The 17,138-nt window shown below is 36.3% G+C and overlaps 1 protein-coding gene and 1 long non-coding RNA gene across 2 annotated transcripts in view; one reads left to right on the top strand and one right to left on the bottom strand.

Moving 5' to 3' along the window:
• The window catches only part of LOC141394400 (CD2 antigen cytoplasmic tail-binding protein 2 homolog), a 323,405-nt gene that overhangs the window by 143,518 nt on the left and 162,749 nt on the right, over window positions 1-17,138 (top strand). The gene's annotated exons all lie outside the window — the stretch shown is intronic.
• Window positions 1,320-10,897, bottom strand: LOC141393000 (uncharacterized). The gene is made up of 3 exons (XR_012409954.1): window positions 9,523-10,897; window positions 3,081-3,293; window positions 1,320-3,015 (listed from the first exon to the last, which is right to left on the bottom strand). It is a non-coding gene; the product is annotated as an uncharacterized lncRNA (long non-coding RNA).

Consider the following 17,138-nt stretch of genomic DNA (forward strand, 5'->3'; position numbering starts at 1 on the left):
AAAGTCTATCAGCCTCATACCATTGTCAGATGTTTCACTGTGGAGACTGAATTTCCCGACTGTTGGGCCAAAGATATTCTCCTTTCCAATTTTGGCATTAAAATCTCCTAGAATGATTTTAATGTCATGGGTAGGGCAACGGTCATATGTTTCTTCTAAGCGCTCGTAAAATATATCTTTGGTCTGTTCGTCCTTTTCTTCAGTGGGAGCATGAGCACAAATAAAGCTGATGTTGAAGAATTTAGCTTTTATTCGAATTGCAGCAAGTCTTTCATTCACTGGGGTGAAGCTGGATACCAGATGTTTTAGTCTCCGACTAACTACGAATCCGCAACCAAACTCATGCTTTACATCATGGCAGCTATAATACAGTGCGTCACCTTTAGGTGTTGTTGTGACGCCTTTCCCAATCCATCGTATTTCCTGTATGGCAGTAATATCGGCCTTGTACTTTTCAAGTACGTCTGCCAATGCGAAGACTGCACCTTCTCTATAAAGAGTGCGAACATTCCAGGTGCAGATTCGCAGATCATGGTCCTTAAAACGTTTGCGGGGTTCGTCAACTTTAGAGGGGTTTGTTTTTCTTTTTTTTTCGTTTTTTTATAGTAGGATGTTTTTTCTAGAGGAGGGTCACTAACCCGACGCCCAAACCCAAGTTTTTAACGTTCTTATGGGTGAACGCTCGGCACAGGTTAGCTCACTACCTTTAACGGGTGTTAAAGGCAGTTCCCCAGGTGACACCACGGGGAGGTCAGTGTCCACTTGAGATGAAAGAGGGACCAAGATAAATCCTGGGCTTTGCCATGTTAAAGCCGGTCAAGACCGTTGCTTGGTATCATTCATCCCCTACGTCACCCACCAACCTTTATTACATACCTTTTTTATTTGATGATATATTGATTTGACATTCAGTTTTATTGATAATTTGTCTTTAAAAAAAAGTGTTTCTTTTTGATGTTCGTGAAGATTCTTAGTGTTTTTCAACATTCAAAAAGACTGACAAGTGCTTAGATTGATAATTCTTGATAGCCCCGAATAATAATCCAGAAAAGAGCTCTTTTAAAAGTAGGGTCTTTCGGCAAAAGTTCGGAAATTAACAATTGATTACGAAGAAAAGCAAAGTACTTACATCATATTTTTTTGATTGTTGTTTGGTGATTATTCACCTTTTGTTTTGTCAATTTGACTCAAAAGTAAACATCTTTTTGAATAGTTTTGGTCACCAGACCGTTCGTAAATTTGGCCAATAGCCATTATTTTTTTTTTTAAATAGCTCATGATATATGAGAAAACAAAAGACATAGATTAAAAGATTTTGATTTGTTTTTTTTTATATTTTTTTATATACCTTTATTTTAAAATATTCTATTTTGATTTCATTATTTAATATCTATTTTTGTAACTGTATTAGGGTTAGTGAAATTATTAGTAATAAAAATGATTTAATTGTAATAACGTTAAACAGAAAAATTACTATGTGTTAGATTTTGAGTGGGAAGGATTAACGACGAGGTAAGCGATGTGATGTGGGCGGGTTATGGGGTCACATAGGGGGAGAAAAGGACAATGTGATCTAGGTTGGGTGCGCAGATTCCAAGCCATCGGTTTCGGGTTTCCAGAGGGTGGTGATTCATCTTGGAGGTAGTGTTGTTGTTTATGTAGTGTTACTTTTGTTAAAACTGTTGCGTGCCTAAGGATGGGATGTCAGGGTTGTGACTTACACCCGAGTGAAAGGCGACTGTGTTAGCCGGAGTCCAATTGGTACCATTCCCCATACCGGATGTAGGCACACGTAACAATATGGCGCCCAAAAATGTTTAGAATTCGTTAGTGTATGTCACCAAAACACTAATCAATAGCCCAATAGATGTTCCTTAGACAAACTTTCCAACCGAAGTTAGGATCGACGGGGTGTTTCACTTCATATCCATTCTGGACCAGAGCTAGAATGTTGTAGGAAATGGTATACTCTGGAAAGTCGTGGCTGAGTAATAGGAAAGACTCGTTCAACACCAAAATATGGATTATCCTACAGGTTAAGAGATAACCTACGGGTAGTTGTAATACAGATTTTGGGAATGTTATAAATGTTAGTTTCTGTTCGATATTTGTGTGTGAACCTATTTAATATGTGGATAGCCACTCTAGAGCGTTTCTAGGGATGTAGTATCCTACTAGGTTGAATCGAATGTTGGACCGTAAAGGCGGAATATCAGGTCATATATAAATAGTATAATTTTTTGTTCAAAATTTGTGTTAGTCTCTTTTATGTATCACCACCATTGGAAACCACGTTTGAAGGCTAGAGATCACCGCACACATCGCATCTCGTCAATAATCCTCCTATAAAGATATGTAATTGAAAAGAAACAGAGTTTAGAAATAGAATATATACTTAGTAGAAAGATAGAAAGTGACTTAAACCCACTGCTTAAGTTAGAAACTCTTTATTGTTATTTTCACTACAAATCTCCAGGGAGCCTTTGTTCGCCTAGTTCGGATGATAGTGATATTTCCAATCATTGCCCTGCAAATCTTCTCAGAGACTATGTTCGCTCAGTGCGGACTATATTCGGATCGTAGTGAGAACTTTCCAACTTTGCCACAGCCTTGATTTACTCTCGGTTTTTACACACAAACTCTTATTAGTCATCTCTTCACCAGTACGGAAGTACTTTTCGGTTTACTCGCGAATTGTAACGCGTCTCACCCCACTCAAGGTAAAGTCATCAGTACTTTTCGCCTTAATAAATCACCTAACACACCATTATTATTATTATTGTACCAACTAAAACCCTTTGTGTTTTATTTTCCTCTCCTCTTTTATTTATCGGTAACACTCGGGTTTGTATCACCATTCTCATCTCCACAAACAACAACTATTTTCTGCGGCCTATCTGAGCTATCTCCTAAACACCCACTTTTGAATAGCTTCCAATTACGTTTTTTTAACTTCTGGTACTGGAGAGGTAATGAATGCAGGAACTCAGTCAAAGAGCAGGAAAAGGGATAGATCTACGGTATTTGATATTAATAGATCTATTATTATTGACAATAAAAAGAAAAGAGACGATACTAACCAAGAAATGGAAGAATCGGAAGGAAGTAATCCTACAAATGATGGGCAGATTAGGGACTTATCCCGCACAATCAATGTTAATTCGCCCATTTCTAACTCATTAGGACCCGTTTACCTTCAGGGACTTCCAGGAGTGTCTCGGCCAACAAACGATTCAGCAGGGTTCGCACCTCAGGATTTAGGGAATCGTCTCGTCGAAGATAAGATAAAGGATCTGAAAGAAGAGATGGAAGAGATTAAGAGATCATTGATTGAATTAACAAAGGCTTTGAAAGAAGGTAATGAAGGGGCAGTAAAGGAGAGGGAATCTGGAGGGGTAGGTAGGCCAATAGGAAACCAACCCTTAGTAGAACAAACTGGTAAAAACAATAAGTCATCAGCATTCGTAATACCACTAGACCCTCAAGGACATCTACAGGGTAACCATAGTGAAAATGAAAGCCACAATAGGAACCCCAATCCAAATGTTCCAAAGTCCTCAAATGGAATGCCCTTACAGGAGCATCCTCAGGGTAATCCGAGAGTTTCCCAGCCTCCGAATGAAAATCCATACCCACAAAATAAAGCCAATGTGGATCCTAAAACTCCGTACACATAAAAGACTTTTTGCCGGGTTAACCTTCTTTGTGAGGATTTATTTGACATATAACCAATGGAATTGACATTTAAATTTGTTAAATCCGGTTATATATAAACGTACTATAATGGAAATCCATATCCACAAAATAATTCAAAGGAGGATCCAAATAGAAAATCATATCGACAAAATAGTTCAAATGTGGATCTCCAAGCACCGTTTGATCCCAGAAACAGTGTCAGGATAAACAAACTAGGGTTGCGATTTGATGGCAGTTCGACAGGGTTGGGAGTAGAAGAATTTGTTTATCGCCTCGAATATTTTAAGAGGCAATATGATATTCCTTGGTCGGAGGTAATCCGTGACTTCCCACTTCTGTTATCAGACGTGCGGAATCCTGGTATTGGTTGCTCCAATAGAGAAATAAACACCATGATTGGGAACATCTCAAATTTAGCTTAATGAACCAATATCAGAGTTCCAAGTCAAATTTCGAAATTGTCACCGAGCTGGTTCAACGTAAACAACAAACCAATGAGACCATTGACAATTTCTTCCACACTATGGGTCAGATTAGAACCAAACTTGTCCAGCCGATTTCAGGTTACGACATGTTTAACGAAGGTTAACGAAGTCAACGTCGAGTTCCATGAATGTCCATATGATGACTATGGAATGAAAAACGATATTGGAGAAGTTGATGCAATTCCAATGGGAAGAAAACCTAACGCCAATATTACATGTTGGAATTGCAACAAACCTGGCCATGTATTCCGAGACTGCGACGCAGCACAGAGGTCACTGTTCTGCTACAAATGCGGCAATCTAGGCACGAAAACGCCGAAATGTAGTATTTGCAACAGGGGCGTGGAGAACAAAGGGGGCCACGTCCAGCAGTGAACCCGTGAAAATAACAAAGATTTTAGAAAAGTCTTCAACACAAAACAAAAAGTCAATATTACAAAACTTATTTAAAGTCAATAATGACAATTTTAACCCTCAAGGGAGACATTATTTGCCTTTGGAAGTACGGCGACAAAATTATGAGGAGGTTCGGAACAGAATTATGGGAAACGATAAACTGTTCAATGTAAAGGATTCACAAATCTATAGTACCCGTGAGAAGTTTAAAGGAAAAAAGAAGGAAATGCACAAGGTTGTGGAAACTGTAAAGAGGGTTCATAGTATGAATGATCAAAGAGCTTATGCCGAAGTGGAAATCCAAGGGATCAAGAAAACGGGTTTACTTGATACTGGGGCTTCAGTCAGCGTTTTATGGAAAGGTTGCCGTGAGTTTTTGGGATTAGTTCAGGCAGATTTAAGACCCATATTTTCCACCGTCAAAACTGCAGCTGGTCAGCAGCATAGAATTCTGGGAAAGATTAGCTTGCAAATCCAATATAAGGATATAATACATGAGTTAGATTTTTATCTCTGTCCACCAGATCTGGAACAAGAATTATATTTAGGCGTAGATCTGTGGAAAAATTTTAATTTGGCATCTGAGATTATAGGAGTGGAGGTATTAAATGATGAGCCATATAAACTAAATCCCCGTGAATTGTCACCAGAACAACAAAAAAAGGTAGAGGAGGTTATTCGAAACTTTGATACATTTGAAGAAAAGGGTCTTGGAAAAACAAACTTAGAAATGCATACCATCAGTTTAATAGAAGGGGCTGAACCTGTCAAAGATCGTCACTACCTACTGTCCCCGGCAGTTCAGGCGATAGTTTATGAAGATGTTGATAATATGCTCCGTTTAAATGTTATTGAAGAGTCGGAAAGTCCATGGAGCAATAGAACGACAGTGGTCAGGAAACCTGGCAAAAATAGGCTTTGTTTGGACGCGAGGAAGTTGAATAAGCTAACTGTCATAGATGCTTACCCTCTTCAAAACATTGATGGAGTTCTGAGTAGAATAGACGAAACATATTTTATTAGTAGCGTCGATTTGAAGTTCGCCTTTTGGCAAATTGAACTCGACGATGAAAGCAAGGCCTGCACTGCGTTTACGGTTCCAGGACGGCCATTATACCAGTTCAGGTTAATGCCGTTCGGTCTCTGTAACGCAGCGCAGTGCTTATTCCGGTTAATGGACAAGGTCATTCCTTAGCGACTCAAAGAAAATGTTTTTATCTATCTAGATGACCTCCTAGTAATCTCTAGCGACTTTGAAGAACACTTAAGACTTCTAAATGAAGTCGCGATATGTCTCAAAAAAGCCAACTTGACACTTGGGATGAAAAAGTCGCAATTCTGTTTTAAAGAGTTGAAATATTTAGGATTCATCATAGGACAAGGCAAATTAAAAACGGACCCAGATAAAGTCAAGGCGATAAGGAACATCAAAATACCTCGTAATCCACGAGAAGTGAGAAGTTTCCTTGGAACCGCGGGCTGGTACCGCCGGTTCATCAAGGACTTCGCCACCTTATCTGTACCTTTAACGGATACACTTAGTAAAAACGAGAAGTTCGAGATGGACGAGGAAGCTATAAAAGCGTTTGAGAGTCTGAAAAAGGCCCTTGCATCTGCGCCTGTGCTCCGCCACCCAGATTTTTCAAAGCATTTCTATATTCAGTGCGATGCATCCGAGTATGGTATAGGTGCTGTCCTATACCTACTTAATGATACGGAGGAAGAACACCCTATTGCATTTTACTCGCAGAAGCTTAACTCGTGTCAACGCAATTACAGCGTGGCCGAGAAAGAATGCTTGGCAGCGGTAAAGGCAATAAGGAAGTTCAGGCCCTATGCTGAAATGCTGGCGTTTACTCACATCACAGATCATGAGTCACTGAAATGGTTAATGTCTTTGAAAGATTTGAGTGGGCGGCTAGCTCGATGGTCCCTTCAACTTCAGTCATTTAATTTTGAGATCAAGCATAGAAAAGGATGGAAAAGGTTTTGAGATGGAAATTATGGATCCCGAGTGGTATAACCCACGAAATTATAGACAAAACGCATAAATCGCCTACGTCTTGTCATGGATGGATCGCTAAAACTCTTGAAAGGTTAAAAAGATTCTTTTTTTGGCCAAACATGACAACCCAGATTAGACAATATATTTGAGATTGTCAAATATGTAAAGAGGTGAAGTCTAGTAGCCACAATATGATGCCCCAAATAGGAAAAGAAGTAACAACTGATCGCCCTTTTCAGAAAATCTATATCGATTTTCTTGGAAAATACCCTAGATCGAAAAAGGGCAATGCATATGTTTTTATAGTGGTTGATCATTTTTCCAAATTTACTTTTTTAAAAGCCATGAAAGAAGCAACCACTGCCAACGTAATAAAATTTCTAGTAGAGGAAATATATCATAAATTCGGTGTCCCCGAAGTACATACATACATACTTCCAAAGCTTTTCAAGAAATGATTAACCAGTATAGAATTACACATTTAAAGACAGCGTTCTATTCCCCGCAATCCAATGCGTCGGAGCGGGTGAATCAGTCCGTCATCACGGCAATAAGAACGTATCTAGATGAGGACCAACGGGAATGGGATCTTTCTGAGATCGAGTGTGCTTTGCGTAACTCGATGCACTCAGCAACGGGAATCTCACCATTCTTCCCTTTATTTGGATTCCATATGTTTTCCAGTGGCCAGGATTACGATCTGGCCCGGAAACTTATGTCGATGACGGATCACGAGGTGAAGGAGTTGCAGAGGCCTGAGAAACTGGAGCTATTAAGGGGGAAAATTAAAGAAAACCTCCATAAAGCATACTCAAGAAGCTCAGATAGGTACAATAGGAGGGCAAGAGTGGTAAAATTTATACCCGGACAAGAGGTATACCATCGAAATATCGTCCAATCCGACTTTTCCAAAAATGTGAACGCAAAATTCTGCCAAACATGTAATAACATGTATGAACTGTAGTGCGATTCTGTAACTTTTTTTAGTAACGAACCGACATCGGTAGTTAACGAAAATATTCGGTTGAGTTAACGAATGTGCTATTCTGTAACTTTATGTTACCGATTGTAGAAATCGTTAGCACATACTGACGAATATCGATGGGAAGACAAATTGTCAAATAATATTTTTTAGTATTTATTAATGTATTTTTAAGTTAAAAATATTATTTCTTCGCAATTACGAATATAAAACGCGCAAAGGAGTAAAAATATCTTCTCTTGGAAAGATGGTGCCTGCAATTAGTGCCTGTAAGTTGGTATACTTGCAATGCGAAACCCAGGAGTAACTACAACTTCAAAAACGTCAAGTGTGTATGTGAGTACTTCTAGGAGGTAAAGGAACAATACACGATTTTCATATATTTTGGTGGTTCTATTCCAGGATTTCCAGGATATGAAGAAATATATTATTAGCCCCCACCGTAATAGCTCGGCGAAACAAAATATAGAATATCCCCAATTTATCATTTTATGGTTTTGAAGTGGACATATGCATGTCTGCATCTACACCGTCTTAGGTGAATCAACAGAAGCTGCATTATTTATGTTTACAACAGATTCATATTAACGTATTACTGGCATAAAATATTTAATAGATGTATGTAAGGATCATTGGTCAAAATGTCACTTCCTATGGTAGTGAATTGTATTTTATAAATGCATGATTTAAAAATTATAAATTTGGGAAAATCCTTCCTATTTGTATGTGAAGCGCTGTTTTATTTTTTCTAACTACAAAGGTAGGGTCATATTTTGGGTTGTGGCGCTTTGTGTGAAAAGATTCTGAACAGCGCAATAAAAAGAAGAGCTATGTAAAAATTGAACTTTGAAGTTTCACATAATTAAGCTCCTTCGGTGACGTCGTGGATTTACGTTACCGCCATTTAAATGGAATTTCTCATGACCTATTATAGTTCGGAAATCCTAACTTATAGCATTTTGGCTTCAATACGCCATAAAAGCCAACGAACGCCTCTTAGAAAGATAGTGTTAAGGGAATTGGTATAAGCCTTACATAACAGTGCCACACTTGAGTTCTTTTGAAGCGTTAGCTTACGATTTACGTCTTTAATAAGTAAGACAGAGGTTAGCTCAGCCTCCAAGGGAAAGTTATGAGTTTATCGAAGGTCTACAACTTTCTCTTTGGTGATCTTTATGCAGCTTCAATAAAATCTGCGATGGCGAAAGCACGGCAGTGGCGAAGCTGAACCATGTTATCATATATAGTTAACCCTTATGTAACCGCTTTAAGAAGATTTTTCTCAATAAGTCAGAATTTACCTTGTGTACACTCCTCATTAACATAACATATGCTCATATAAAAATGCCGTTTGTAAAAGAAATCAGCAAAATATTGCAATAATGTACTGTCGTTAAGACTTAACAACAACTTTTTTTGGTTGTTAACTTAACAATAATTTTCGGTAATTAACGACAAAATTTACCGACAAAAATCGTTAAAATTTGTTTACAGAATAGCACTTACCGAAAATTATCGTTAACTACCGACATTCGTCGTTAATTCTGTCGTTAAGGAGTTACAGAATCGCACTACTGGAAAACCTTAAAGGGAGTCCCATTTGAATATATCACGTGAAGGATATAAAATAGTAATTAATGCAATAAAGAAACTAAACTGTGATACAATTAGGATAAGCATCAATGTTTGGCCTTATAGTGCAATATAACGATTTTCTATCTGTGATATCCAACTACCCGATTTTTGTTGTGTTCGTATTGTCCCCATTTTTACACCTACCCGATTATACACCCACTCATTTATACCCCCTCTCGATTATACACCCACCCTATTATATAGTTTTGATTATACACCTGCCTGATGATACGATCTTCAAGTATATCCCCCACTAATTAGCCTATTACTTAGTTCCAAATATTTGTCAATATAGACGATATACACCCAAACACAAAACTCACCATCGGTGATTACTCTCCTTGATGCGTCCGTCTATGAAAAAAAAAATGCCAACGAATTGTTATTCCATTCAACCAGATCCCCCTGTAAATAAAACAAAGTTACAGCAAGTAACTGAACTTAAGTGCAGAGTAATATACTCATACTTCCCTAACTTCATTGTCCGGCTGTATCTCAGGGGTGGGAGTTCTCCACGTTGGAATCCAAACATATGAACAGAGCGTAGGTCCACGCACACCATCACTGCCATCACTGCCGGCATCCTTAGTCAGTGATGGAGTTTTGTTGCGAGGGACCCAAAATTACAAATTCCAGCCATGCCGACGAAAAAAAAAAATTTTGAGTGGAAAGACCCTAGGGCGAGACTTTTTGCCCCGTGGCGGTCTCCATAACCACGCTTAATTGTCATTAACTCCCAAAATACATGTCGAGATGGGGGAGTTAGGGGAGCTATGCCAGTAATAGAGACATCTGTAGTGCGATTCTCTAACTCATTCTTAGAGTTACCGACAATTATCGGTAAAATTAAAATGCTTATAATTTCGGTAGTTATCGATGTTTTTCGGTAAGTTAGCGACGAATAAAAAGCAGTCGTAAAGATCTACCGATAGCAAGAGTGTTGTCAAATTTTATTTGAACTTTTCATTCAAAATGTTGCGTTTTAATTTTACCGATTTTTGTCGGTAACTCAAAAAATGTGTTAGAGAATCGCACTACTGGGCACTAAAAAGGGGGTAAACATAGTATTACGTATGTTTAGCCATGCCCAAATGTCCTCTCCACAAATTAAGACACTTGGGCACTACAAAGGGGTAACCATATGGCTAGCCATACCCAAGTGCAGGTGGAGGAGATACTGTTTTGTATGCTCTTCGTATTCGTAGGGGCGTTCCTATTTGCCGTGGAATGCACCCATGGAAGCCAGGTTAGCCATCTTCACCATCGAAGGCTAACCCAGGAAGTTTGCCACACGTGGATAAATGAAAAATTCACCAAAATAATTTGGTGGAATGGAGAACCATTTTCCCAACTGCTTTGATGACTACAGCATCCGTCCATATGTGTAAACAGAATCTGAAAAGAAAAAAGAAAATTATTATTAATAATTGTAATAATTACAAAAAAATTAGAACGACACAAAACAATTTACCACGGCTTCTGTATATTTGCAATTTCTTTTTGACGTATTCTTTGTTGTGTTCATTTTTGTGTATTCTAGATTTGGGACAGACGAAACTGGGTAGGGCTATCATTCCAGTGAGATGGGAGGTACGGTCTTACCGACACAGAAAGACACTCTCTTAATGATGACGTAAGGCACTTTTCCGTACTCTTAAAAATAAATTTAGGAGACAGAGGTACCCGTGGAAAACTATAGAAAGGGACAAATGTTGATTAAATTTTAAAAAAGGGATATCCTGAATTTATTTTACTAAAATGTCGATTGTTGGAAAACTGCCATTGCTCTTTGCTAGGTTATAAAAGAGAGTACTTTGTTCAAAAAAATTAGTTATTTAATTGGTGCTGAGTGAGGAAACCTCACAGTTTTCACGTTAGAATTAGCAAAATAATTTCTAAAACAGACAAAACTATTGTTTTGTGAAAAAAAAACTAATTAAATTATAAATCAATAGTGACTTATTCACCCAAGTCAAGAGGTATAATTAAACCTGATGTAAAAAGGACGATTAGTTATAGTGTATAATTTCTCGGTATTTGCTGTTATTAGAAAAAAAGTGGATATAAGGAATATTGTGGTAAAAGCTTCAATAGACGACACAAAATATTATTTAGAATCCAGCGGACATATAAAAGGTAAAGTTTATTGAGAGAACAACACAAAATTAAGTGGAAAATTGATATTAATAAATGTTAATTTTCGGGTAGGCATGCCGAATCCGCTGGCGTGTCGATAAAGCCCTGGAGGAAACGGGGAAATCACCAAATCCAGGAAAAAAAATCCCACAAAAAGGGTAGTAATAGTGTTATCTACATTGCTCCTAGTGCCATCTATGGAGAAAAGCCACAATAAATCGATACGTTCCACAAAACCACAGCTCAGCACCAATGCAACTATAATTGGGACACCTAAATGTGTCGTATTGGGACAGCACAATGATATTTGTGTCCTAAACGCCAGGAAAGAACAATAGTGGCGTATTCTGCAAAGCATATTCTTAGGCGTGTGTGAATATTATTACAGAGAGACGGTAACAAAAAGAAAATTTAAATGAAAACATTCCAGCATCTTAATCTGCAAAAGAGAAGGAAACTATATCCTTGTACTATCCTTTTTATTATGACGATTAATTTATAACCTTTATTACATACCTTTTTTTATTTGATGTTATATTGATTTGACATTTAATTTTATTGATAATTTGTCTTAAAAAAGTATGTTTCTTTTTGATGTTCGTGAAGATTCTTAGTGTTTTTCAACATTCAAAAAGACTGACAAGTGCTTAGATTGATAATTCTTGAATAGTTTTGGTCATCAGACCGTTCGTAAATTTGGCTAATACCCTAGACAGACGGCAGCGTTAATTTGCATTAACTCCCTTAATGCACATTAATTCGTGCATTATCCACATTCTTAATGCAGAAGATAGAACAGTATTTAATCTGCATTTACTAAATTTTAATATGGCAATACTGTAGGAAATTCTATTGATTTGCACAGAGAACGAAGGCCGATATTGCAGTGCAAAAACAGATAATGCAGTGCAACCAAAATTTTGCAGTTCAAACAACAACAAAATACATGTTAACCAGCAATCAGCTGTTTCGTAAATGCAGAATTTGTCGTCTGTCAGGGTAAAAATAAATGCAGTTCCTAATTCAAATTAACGCTGCCGTCTGTCTAGGGTATAATAGCCGTTATTTTTTTAAATAGCTCATGATATATGAGAAAACAAAAGACATAGATTAATGGGGTTTCTACACGGTATGTTTTTTACATATTCATGCATAGCAACTGTCACTTTTTTCGCCCATATGTAATTCCTTCTGCACGGCAAAATTTTATTTTTCATTCGTTTTCTGTTGTTTTCTTTATCTATATCGCGTACAAACAAAACAGCTGTTTACCTTTGGTTGTACAGACGAGAATAGAGCGCGTTCTATTCGAAACATATACATATGCATGGACATAACACTTTGATGCATTGAAATTTCTGTATGGTTCACACCATGTGTACAAAATTCAGATTTATAAAAAGTGACCGTTTAGAACACACTTAAAAGATTTTGATTTGTTTTTTTTTATATTTTTATTTATATACCTTTATTTTAAAATATTCTATTTTGATTTCATTATTTAATATCTATTTTTGTAACTGTATTAGGGTGAAATTATTAGTAATAAACCGGATTTTTTAATTGATATAACGTTAAACAGAAAAAATACGATGTGTTAGATTTTGAGTGGGAAGGATCAACGACGAGGTAAGTGATGTGATGTGGGCCGGTTATGGGGTCACATAGGGGAAGAAAAGGACAATGCGATCTAGGTTGGGTGGGCAGATTCCAAGCCATCGGTTTCGGGTTTCCAGAGGGTGGTGATTCATCTTGGTGGTAGTGTTGTTGTTTATGTAGTGTTACTTTTGTTAAAACTGTTGCGTGCCTTACTAGGCGTTTACACCAGACAGTTTCTCTCCATATACAACTCTGATTTACTAACACATACATACATTTGTCAGCTGTCTTCCAGCTGTCCATCATATTCTCACAGACAGTCTGGTTAACAAATTTTTGAAATTTTTATGAAAAAGAAGTGAGATGATAATTCAAATGTACTGAAAACAAAAGAATGTGCACAAAAACAGAACATGTGAACAAAAAACGAAAAGAAATCGATGATTTTCCATCATAATTTTACAACTGTTTTTTGCAGTTGTCTGGACGCCTACGTCACACATGCAAGTTTTGGGTTTTTGACAATCAATACATGAACTCAACTGGTCTGTCATGTGTAAACGCAGGGTTAGGATGGGATGTCAGGGTTGGGACTTACACCCGAGGGAAAGGCGACTGTGTTAGCCGGAGTCCAATTGGTACCATTCCCCATACCGGATGCAGGCACACGTAACATACTCCAAGAATCTACTAATTTTTACTATTTTTTCCGATAACATAAAGGAAAATATGTTATCGTAGTAAAAAATAGTAGCTTCTTGCAGGTTCTGGAACAGACCATATATCTTAATATTAAAAACAAGGTCGAACGATTTTTATTTGCATGGCAAAATTAAATTGTTAATTTTTCATAGTAATAAATACTTGCAATAGAACAAATTTTGATATTAATAGAAATTTGTTCCAAAAGTACTGGAATGGAAAAATTACAAATATTGTACAAATTCTAGCTGAAATGTATCTGCCAATCGGATACCATCAATCACGACGTTAGATCAGCAAAACTTGTCAAGTAGAAAATAAGGGAATGACATTTTTTACTGTCATAAGTTTGGGTACAACTTTTGTTATTTTTGGAACACTTTTCTAGCAACAATAAATATTCTGGAGCCTAGCTAAAGTAATTATTATTATTTACTCTATTTAATAATTTTAACACATAAACTGTAAAGTTCTACATTCCATATGTTTTTGTAAAACGGACTAACTATGCAGATACATCTACCTTTATAATTGCACCATGTCATTTGACGTTTTAAGCCATGACTGCAGGGTTGTATTTTTCAACGATTTTCATACCTGTAGTGGAATTCTCTAAGTCATTTTTCGAGCTACCGACAAATATCGGTAAAAATGCAAAATTATGAATGAAAAGTATTATCAAAAGTTTGAAGCACTGTTGATATCAGTAGGAGCTAACGACAACTTTATTTTGGATGTTAAGTTACTGACAATTTTCGTTAATTATCGACATTATAAACATTTAAATTTTACCGATTTTTGTCAGTAACTCGAAAAATGAGTTACAGAATTCCACTTCTACTTTATTGTATCATGCTTAAAACTAAGGTGAAAGCAAATGTATAAATTGTAATCTTTACTCTGTATATATACAGTCGAAATCGCTTATAACGTCGTCGTTTATAACGTCATATCGGTTATAACGACCATATCCAAAAGTCCCAAATCTCTGGGGCCCTTTATAGCCCTATCGCTTATAACGACATATATAGCGACGAATTCCGCCGGTCCCTTGACCGACGTTATAAGCGATTTCGACAGTATATATATATATATATATATATATATACAGTGGCGACCAGCTAATTAGGGACAATAAATTCATTTATTGCTTGATTACATTTAAAAATGTGAAGATTTTGATGAAATAAATTTTGCATATAAGGTATTGGTATAAGTACTATCGAGTGATGTCAAAACGTACGGAAATTCTCCACATGTGGGGGAAGAACAGCCCAATTTTCTAAAAATGGTCCTTATTAGCCTGACCAGCTAATTAGGGACATTAGTAGTAAAATCAACTTTAAGGTTAATTGATGCACATTTTTATACCAGAATAGGTCGTATCAGTTAGTATATAGTGTATTCCACTGATTTCATGCTTATCCCCACCGCAAGTCCTTTAAGGGCCGAAGTATAACTATAATCCCTATTAATATGCTTTAGACATTATTTTCCGTTAATGCACCAACAATATGCGTATTTATTTGGCTCTTTATAATAAAAATTATATTTTTAGTAACCCCAGGCATCATTCCGAACCATACACTTCAATTGCCGTTCCCAACAGGGTGTACATTTATCCTTAAATTATTTATTCACCAATTTGGTCATTAAGTAAAAATCCTATTTGTAGGCTTAGTTATGAGGCATTTTTAAGTCAAAATGTGGTAATCTGGTCATTAGTATGCAGACATAATGTAAAAAAAAAATATTTTGCCGCTATCTATAAAATTGGGCAAAATTTAGATGAGGGATTATTTACATACACCATTTTTAAAAAGGCTGAAAACACCCAACATTGTTGGCAGCCCTAGGGATCCTTGAGTTAGCTTTTGTATGGAACAAAGTACATTTTTGCATCGAAATCAATCGATACTACTCATTTTTGAGGGAAAATAAGTTTAAATTGCTGCAAAAATTATCCGATGCATACAAAGAAACAGTTGGTATTATTTGAATAGTTTTAAAATGGTACACACAAATGTATTCCATGTCGAAAAGCCCCAGTTGTTGAAATAAGTGCAAAATGTTTTTAACACATTGTTCGCATAATGCTGATGACCTGCCCCCCTATTCCGTAACTTTTTAACAAATTTACTCATTGTTTATTTTACAACAATTTCATTTGTTTGTTTTGTAGTTGTTACAAAAACAAAAGAAATTTTAACAACTTTTGAATCAATAAAATTTACAGAATTCCTATACAGATTACCATGTTTGGTTGACTTAAAAATGCCCCATAACACATCCTCCAAATAGGATTTTCACCCTAATAACTCATCCAAACTGGATAATAAGTAATTCAAGGGTAATTGTACACCCAGTATGGAGCGGTAATTGTAGTGTATGGTTTGGAATGATGCCTGGGGTTACTAAAACTATAGTTTTTGTTATAAAGTGCCAAAAATATGCATATTTTTGGTGCATTAACGGAAAATAAGGCCTCAAGGACATTATTAGGGATTATAGTAATACTCCGGCCCCCTAAAGGACTTTCGGCGGAGGTAAAGTGTGAAATCAGTTGAATACACTATAAACTATCTAATACGAGCTATTCTTGTATAAAAATGTACATCAATTAACCTTAAAGTTAATTTTACTACTAATGTCCCTAATTAGCTGGCCAGTCTAATATGGACCATTTTTAGAAAAGTGTGTTGTACTTCCCCCACATCTGGTTAATCTTAGTACGTTTTGACATCACTCGACAGTGCTTCTATACTTTATATGCAAAATTTATTTAATCAAAATCTACACATTTTTAAATGTTTGCAAATTTTGCTGACCGTTTCATGCGTTTTTGAAACAAAACGACTCTAAGGAATATAAAAGTAACAACAATCGCAATTATTTTCGAAACTTTTTAAAAAAATATACCAAATTTAATAAAAACTGCAAAAAGTGGACGAAAAATAAATAATAGCGCCACCATTAACAATTTTCTTAAAATGATGGAAATTGGACAAATGTTTATACTTTATTGCTCCAGAATAGTAGTACATCAAAAGAAACAAGTGCCTACTGATTTATTGTTCAGTTGAATTCGATAGTAACGCCTCGGGATAGGCTTGGTCTCGAACAAGCAGATTCTGGTATAGTTCGCAGGATTATTCTTAAAGGAATCTTTGGTTTTTATGCTGTAGTTGCCTTATTGATCTTAGCTAACATTTTGTTGATTTGTCATAGTCTAGGGACAACGCACAACCCTAGAGAATGGCCACAGAACATGTATAAGACAATTTCTTTGACTTTCTTCCAGATTATAACCCAGTCTATATATATATATATATATATATATATATATATATATATATTGTTACGGAATAAGATTTAACTAATCTCCGTGTAGACGTTGTTTCGTTCGTTTTAGATTACGTTTCTACAATGCTTTATTTAATTTATTACACTTATTCGGAACTGACTGTTATAGCTAAGTAAACAGCTTTACTTTACTTCTTTA

This window comes from Musca autumnalis, unplaced genomic scaffold (genome assembly GCF_047663935.1).
Source record: "Musca autumnalis isolate F117 unplaced genomic scaffold, ASM4766393v1 scaffold_2, whole genome shotgun sequence".
NCBI lineage: Eukaryota > Metazoa > Arthropoda > Insecta > Diptera > Muscidae > Musca > Musca autumnalis.